Raw genomic sequence first — 8324 nt, forward strand, 5'->3', positions numbered from 1 at the left:
ACTCACCAGCATGGGTCTGCTGTCTTGCTATCACACCAGAGGGACCTACAAGGATATGAAATAGTTTGCCAGTGTCAACAACTATGGCATTGCTGCTGTGAGTTTGCAATTTTACAGTAGTACAACAGGTGACAGTCACAGGCATACAGATTATGTACCAAATTATCAGTATTGCATGACACCAGGCTCCACATCTTCTAAATACATAGCACACATCTGATAAATGCATGTTCTAACAATTGAGCTAACAGTAGTCTACAGATATGCCATGTTACCTGCACGCTCTGAGTCGACATGCTGGGTGACTCTGGCCTCCATGATGACACGTCTGTTGTAGTGATTGGCCAGGAGCCACCACTCTAATGAGCAGCTCTTCCACTCTGGTGAGGGGTGGATGTGTTGCTGCACCACCACCTGTGGCAAGCTGTTGTCTGTGGACATCGGAGGCATGCTGCCGGACATGTCTGATTAAATCACTGCAGTGATGGCGTACCTGCTCATAAGTCCGGTTATGCATGCCTACATTATTCAGCCGATGGGCAACATCCTGCCACAATGCAGTTCGCCCATGCTGGTCCTGGCTGGTTCTGGAGAACAGCAGGTTGTATTGTTGTATTAGGGCATCTAGGATGACTTCCTCCTCTTCAGGGGAATACGTGGGTTTTTGATTGTGAGACATGTCCCTGGAAGACAATAAAACAATAATTGTGAGCAAGTCATGTGGCACACTTAACATTCTAAAGTACAGACATCAATGAAATGCCATATATAGCAACCTATTGGCTGTCAGTAGATACACACTTTTAATAACACATATCACTGCTCAGCACACAACTGCCTGACAGTGCCTGGCACATACTATGTATCAAACCATGTTCTGCACAGCAACAAAGTGAAACCAGTATGTAAGACTATACAACAGTACATGGCACACTGTATGTGACACAATGCACCACCTAGCCACAGGAGGTATATATGAAGCTAATGCATACAGACATTTGGCATCCATTGAAATGACTGTAAAGTACAGTTACAGTACTACCAGTACACCACTCTACCTGCTGATAGAAAACCCCTAAGTAACATATGTGCACATTCATCAATATAGGTGGCATGCTGCTGTACTACACCATACATGTTGCTAGATATGCACTTATATCCTGTGACACACATACCACCGAGGCCATGTTAGAGGCATACTAACACACACACAAGACATACCTACAAGACACAAAGGTATGGCAACCCAGATGAGTTTTACCTGTGTACCATACAGTACTGTGTGACAGCACTTACAAAACCTTATGCCTGAGGTATGTAATATGTGAGGACTACAGGTAATAAACAAAACAGTATTTCAAAGCAATGTGGATATACACCATACTGTGCTGTTTAGGCCTACAGCTTCAGGTAGTACTACAGTTCATATGGGATTTGTATTCACTAGTGTTAACAATCAATAAGCATACATGTACTGCTTTAGCCTACAGTTGCACACTCCAGTCAACACCATGGGACTACGTCACACCATATGCCATACTGCTTTTCCTGCCTAGCAATAGCATACATATCTTTTGCTGGGATCAGAGCTACAACACTACATACCATGATATAAACAGTTTCCCACTAGGCTATCACACATATACTCAACTTTGACACATTCACCTACACATTCACCATCACACTCAGTCAACCTCACATAGCAAGTAATGCAACAAGTACATGCATGTGTGTAGCGGGTCCTAGGTAGCTAATAGGCTAGTAGCCGTAGGGCGTATGGAGGCCCAGCCATATGGTACCCTGCCCTTCAACACCCATGTAATTTAAGTTCATGTGCCTCTGTCATGCAGAGCCACAGAGGTGATTCCCGGGTTGTATTTCCTATCTCACATCCAATCATCATGATTATTCATGACAACTGCTAATGAGGACCTTTATTTGCTATTGATAGGTAGTTAGTTCCAGAGTATGGTATGTGTCTGAGATGATTATGTACCACTCCAGCATGTTCTGCTTTTTGACGTTACAAGGTTTAGATCAGTACAGTGTGTAGCTTGTATGGATTTTAATCTGTTTATATGGAGCATGTCCAACACCTGTGGGTTTGGCATAGCTTTTTATGTCAGGCAGAGGTTGCCTCTGGGTAGGCGGTATGCGGCACAGTGTAGCTGTGGTTTTGTAAGACAGTCTGCATAGGGCATCTGTTTGAGTCTGCTAATACTCTTTGTGAGGTATGTGTCTGACATCTACAGTTGCTGTAGATGTCTTCTGAGGTACATAGCAACAGGGCCATTGTACTCTATGATGGGTTTTATGACTGATGAGTAGAGTGGAACACTGACCTCTTTTTCCATGGATGACACACCTTTTCTGATGACATGTGGACTGTACACATTTACATGACTAGTGTGGCACTGTGATTATCAAAAGGGACACTACTGTCCACCTGTGTCCCGTGGTCTCTTATCACACTTTTGGTGTTGAGTAGACTACCACCTATGTGGTAGTTCATGGGTACAGGGTTTTTAACAAAAGGGATGACAATACATTTACAACATTGAGCTTGAGCGTACATATAAACATCCATTGGTGTACATATAGATATACATATAGGCACATATACAGTCCACCATTCATGGTGGGAATATCAATTATGCAAAGGTTGAGAGGGATACAGTTATGTAATAATATTGCACAGCCTCATGCAGAATGCATGGAAGGTATTCTCAGCCCATGTATCTTTAGCAGGACCACCTATCTGGAAGACTAAAAACCTAACAAAGCATACCCACAGCATTTAAACACCACATGTCATATGCCAGCACTGTATGTTGTCTTGTTTGCCACACACTACAACCTACATATAAATATGCACATAACAACCTGCACCAACATATAAATGTCCACCCTTCACAAACAGTTGCAGTATGTCCCTTGCTCTATGCACATGTTAAGATGCTAATATATCAGACACATAAATATCTCTCTATATGTGTGTGCCATACACACACAAGGTCCACACTGTTGTAAGTCCGTACACCTCACGGATGACCTGTTGGGCCTTGCTACAACATGAACAGTTGTCACATGTGTGCATACAGTAATATTACAGGGAGTATATATAGCTGCAAATGCTACATTACTATACTAGCATGGTACAGCAGTTGCCAATGCTAAGCTACACATTATATGACTATCATGCATGTCTTACTCTGTCACATCCAAGTTTATATAGGTGTTTGCACTACTCCCCCAAACTGCCATTATACACAGTACTGTACAGAACATAGATAACATGATGAGATGTTTGACATATAATGCTGAGCTACATATGTCACAGTTATGTCCCACTGCACACAGCTACACACTAATTTGTCCATGGCAGTAGTTATGCATGGCATCAGTGCATACATACCTACTGCTGCCACATATGCATGTTTCAGAGTATCTACAGTACTCTTCATAAACATCTACTACTTGCCGGTAACTACATATCTATTACATACCTGCTTGTCACTTTCAGGTCCATCTGTGTATGCTTTGACAACTTTTTGTTTTATTTATTTATTTTTTTATTAATTTAGTAAAGTTTTTTTTAATTAATTTTTATTTTTGGTTATTAATTAAGTATTTTTTTTCTTAATTAATATTTTTTGGTTAGTAATTAAGTATATATCTGTTTTACTTAATTAAATATTTTTTTATTAAGTAATAATTTTTTTCACTCCTCTCCAGGAGTTATATAGTCTCTGACACGTGCAATGTAATGATTGCATGTGGGGAGAGCAAGTACAGTCTGCTTTTATAGGTATCTGCGCATGTGCATGTGATGCCCTCTGCACCAATTGGTGCCCAGCATTTGGTAAATGCATACAGCCTGCTGTGTGGTAATTGCAGTACTCACTGTCATAGCAACCCAATGCTATAAATTGCTAAGGTATGTAGGCGTAACCCTTTCAGATTTCCAGAGTGGGGCCCATGCTTGTTTGCTGTGGACACTGTTGTGTAAGTCAGAAGGTTGGTATACTTCTTATATCTGAAGCTAGAGGTGTAGACAGTGATGTACATGTTGTACTCAGACCTGTCTATTGCCACTTCCAGTACAGAGCTATCAGTGTAGAGTTTAACTCACCCCTACAAATGCTTACACAAGATATATATGACTATGTAGTTTCTTTTCTACTCATATAATTAACTGCCATACAAAAGTAGTTATTGAGAAGTATTCTTTTTGCACATGAACTGTTTGTGAACTGTTATACTGTGAATATTAATGTACTCACTTCTGCAGGGTTTGTGTTTTTTATTGTTGACATTAGCACAGGGTTCTCAGGAAAACTGGACAATTCCAGTACTGAGTATGCCTACCTACATCCTTGGTAGACCCTAAACACACAAGTATATTTTAATTGTGGGGGGGGGGCGCTGACATACAGAGAGTATTATGTATTACTGTGTGAATGTTATCTTACTGGACTTAAAGGATTGGTGTGTATCTGTTAGTTTATCAAGGCAGGTGGTCTGTCTGCATAGTTCACAACTGTGAACCTATCCAGATGGTAGCCAGAAATTACTGTTATTCTTTGTCTGTGCAACTCTCAGGAGTTTTCAGCACTGGTACAATGGCATTGTTGCAGTCAGTTGCTACCAGTACATGGCTACATCCCTTGGTATTTCTGTGTTGTACTCCTACATAAGGGTATGCTTGTGGAAGTCCTACCAAAGCTATTTGAAGAATGTGTAACAGCAGAATAGTTGATATGCCTGTGTGTTTGTGCCTCTGCCAGGCCTATGAATCACACAGAAACATCTTTGCATGGAGTCAGGGATAGGTAGTTAAAAGTGAGGTACACCTTACACATATTAGAGACAGTAAGTGTAGACTTGAGTGAAGCAGTGCATATGGATTAGTACACCTTTTATGAAGTACAAGCAGTGTCTACTGTTATTATTGTCAGCATTCATTGTGTAATACCCCACCTTTCTGACTGATGTCATTACTATTCAGAGGGATTCAGAGGGACACAGCTAAAATATGTTTCACAATCAGAGACATCCCTGAAAAGTAGTCACAGTTAGGAAGTATGGTGTCTGCCCTAATCAGATATGACAGTGTTTGTCCTGCTATGACACTGTGTGGGGGTTGTAAAGTGCATCTGTACCATTATTTGCTGCTAGAATGGCTGCTTCTCATATCACACTCATGTAATGCAATTCCACAACAATTGCTGGTAAAGATCCACAGAACAAGCTTTGTGTTATGGCCTTCCTATTTTCCATTTACATTCACTCATTGTAATACATGATATATTTATTACAGCACCAACATGTTGTACATATGCTGTGGCCTAGTGGTGCTTCATGCAGTATTGTGTGGCCAAGATCCGGGTTTGAGACTGACAGAGGTGTTTTATTTTGCTGCTCAGAACAAGGGCCCTGCCATGCAGAGTGACTAAGGCACTTTTAAGCAGTTGTAAGCAGGTTTGCCCGGGTTTGCTCGATGCTTAGCAATACCTAGCTAAGCGCACACATGCGCACACTCACTCAAACCCACTAACTACTGCTTAAAAGTGCTTACTCCCGCTAACCCCCGTGCTAATTTCTTTGAAAGAAAAGAAAATGGGGAGATAGGAAAGTGGTGAAAAAGGGGGCACAAAGAGGGAAAGACAGTAGGGAAAAAAAGCTCTGTATGTGCAGGATGGTTGTAGAGAAGGTCCATGGCTGCCCATTTCTTTACCAGCAATAGCTGTGCATATGCAATAAATTTGGAGTGAAATTTGAAATCTTCCACCCCTGAGAGAGGGGTGAGGACAACAAAGTCTGTTGTACTGCCAATTATAATTATCAGTTTACATGTCCAGCAGACATGTGTGCAAAATGGGCAGCTATGTATGGGGCATAATTTTTTATTCAGGTGAGAGTGGAAAGTGAGGTAGAGGAAGTAGGTATATTTGGGGAGGTAGGTTGGGGATGTAAACAGACAAGACAAAAAAGATGCATACAGTGGCGGAGTATGACACATGGGCTGGGTGAACACAATTGACGGGGACGGATGTTTGGAAATCGCAAGCCCATGAGCCCACAGATGGAACAGTGGAACTGAGATCCCCACCCATGGGCAGTCACCACTGCACCTTCACAGCCCCAAGGGTGGCTGTGCTGGGGGCTGCATAGGAGGGGCAGGCTCACCCATGAGTCACGCCACTCTCGCCTCAAGCTGGCATAGGGGATCAGTGACTGAATGCTGGATCTCCCTACGCACCACAGCCCGGACCCTTCAGAGGGTGACAGGTGGCCCTTCTCCGCCCACGCTTGCATGGGGAGATGAGCCCCATCCCCTGCAGTGCTTCCACCCAAAGTTGGCACTGGACCAACGGAGGAGGGGAGCCCGGGCTGGGCACCAGACCTCCTGGTGCCAGGTGCAATCGCCAGCTGAGGAGGAACAGGTGGGTCCGCTGGGACTGGCCTTCCCATACATTCTGTGATTAGGTGTGTTTAATTACAACATAAACAACAGCATTCCAAATTAGTTGCAACAGCATGCAGTAATATTCCCATTAACCCAACACCCCAAGGTTCCAACAGTTGAACAGCAAGTATAACACATGCATATATTGAACGACAGTGGACATTCCAACAGCATGCAGGGATGTTTGGTGGCAACAGGCCACCAAGATTGTGGTGTTTGAACAGGAGACATACATCAAAGTAAATGCAGATATTTATAGAACAATAGGACATATGTCCCAATAAATGTTTTGAGATTAGACATACCCATTGATGTGTGGAATTGCATTGTTTACGTACATACAGTAAGGTGTAAAAAGAAACCTCAATTAACATCTTATAAGTACTTTTAGTCTACACTACATTCCTATTGACTGCAGGTGTATATCCCTACATGTATTATTACACTTGGCAACATGCATTGGTTTGTGTAATGGGTTTGGCTAGTTCATTATATACCTGACCTATATGTGACATACTGTCCAAGATGCAGATGTTACTGCTACATAGTTATTTATTTTATTTATATTTCTATATCTACATATCTGGATGTGTTCACGTGACATTTTCAGTTAAATTTTTACAGAACCCTACATTTCGTGTAGCACACTCACATTTCTGGGGAACACATTAACAAGCTACTTGTGTTCCAGATTTACTTATGCATGGCAGCCATTAACTGACTGTTGAGGGCTGTATATATGCTTCACAGCTACTGGCACTTCCATCATTCACTTTATATGGGACTGCCCAACTGTGGGTTGACAGCACTTATTACAACAGTACTATTTGTATAATGCAAGGGTACAACAACATTTCAAAGTCAGTGACACAGACACACTCCAAGTATTATACCTTTATTAATTATATTACACACTTTTCTACAGGCTATCTCCTTTATTTTATATTACAGTGCATATGGAAGACATATTCAAGACATATTATAATTTTATTAATAGGTTAAAACACTCTTTTTCAGGCTCGCTCACTTATTTTATATGACAGTACATGCACAGATATTATTCCAGACTTATTTTACCTTTCTTAATGGGTTACTGCACTCTTTTTCTGGCTCTCTGACTTATTTTATACAACAGTACATGCAGAGGAATTATTCAGGGCATTTTATGGCTGTATTATTGGGCTACAACACTTTCTTTCAGGCTCTCTCACCTATTTTATATAACAATCCATGCAGAATAATTACTAACCTGCCTGGTGACACAGCTTTAGCAGCCTATCTGCATAGGTTTGCTGATTCGCAGCAAGAACACCTGCAGCTGTGAAGTAAATGAAGGGATATTGAGACATACCTATCCATTATATAGACTAAATTAACATGACTTACATACTGCATTCCATGGCTACCTATTCAATAGTGGGGCATCTTGCATCCCACGGGCCTCCTGTATCCATCGGTTCAGTAGGTCCTGCTTCCATCTCTTCAGGTCTGCATGGTGGTGACGGACCTCCTTTCCAGTCCGAGGAACACCTGTGGCACTAGTGAGATCATGAGCTAACCGGTTCCAAGCCTCTGCCTTGTTCTCCGTCCCTTGGAACTCGCCCTGCAGGAGTCTTATCTCATGACGGTGGACAAGGAACCAAACCATGTATTTTGACTCCTCGATGCCCCAGTGTTGCGCTCGAAAGCATGTACCCTCTCAAGCACCAGCCATTCTAACTGCAGATGGGAGTTACAATCAGTTATGGCGAGTATTCCCTCCTATGGGGCTTAAATATGCTGCATTTCCCACACTTTTTTGTGATTGGCCGTTTTTGAAAATTCTTGGCTGACTGCAGATCTGCTTAGCAATGGT

This window comes from Protopterus annectens, chromosome 5.part0, assembly GCF_019279795.1.
Source record: "Protopterus annectens isolate FY-2018-M chromosome 5.part0, PAN1.0, whole genome shotgun sequence".
In the NCBI taxonomy this organism is placed as follows: domain Eukaryota; kingdom Metazoa; phylum Chordata; order Ceratodontiformes; family Protopteridae; genus Protopterus; species Protopterus annectens.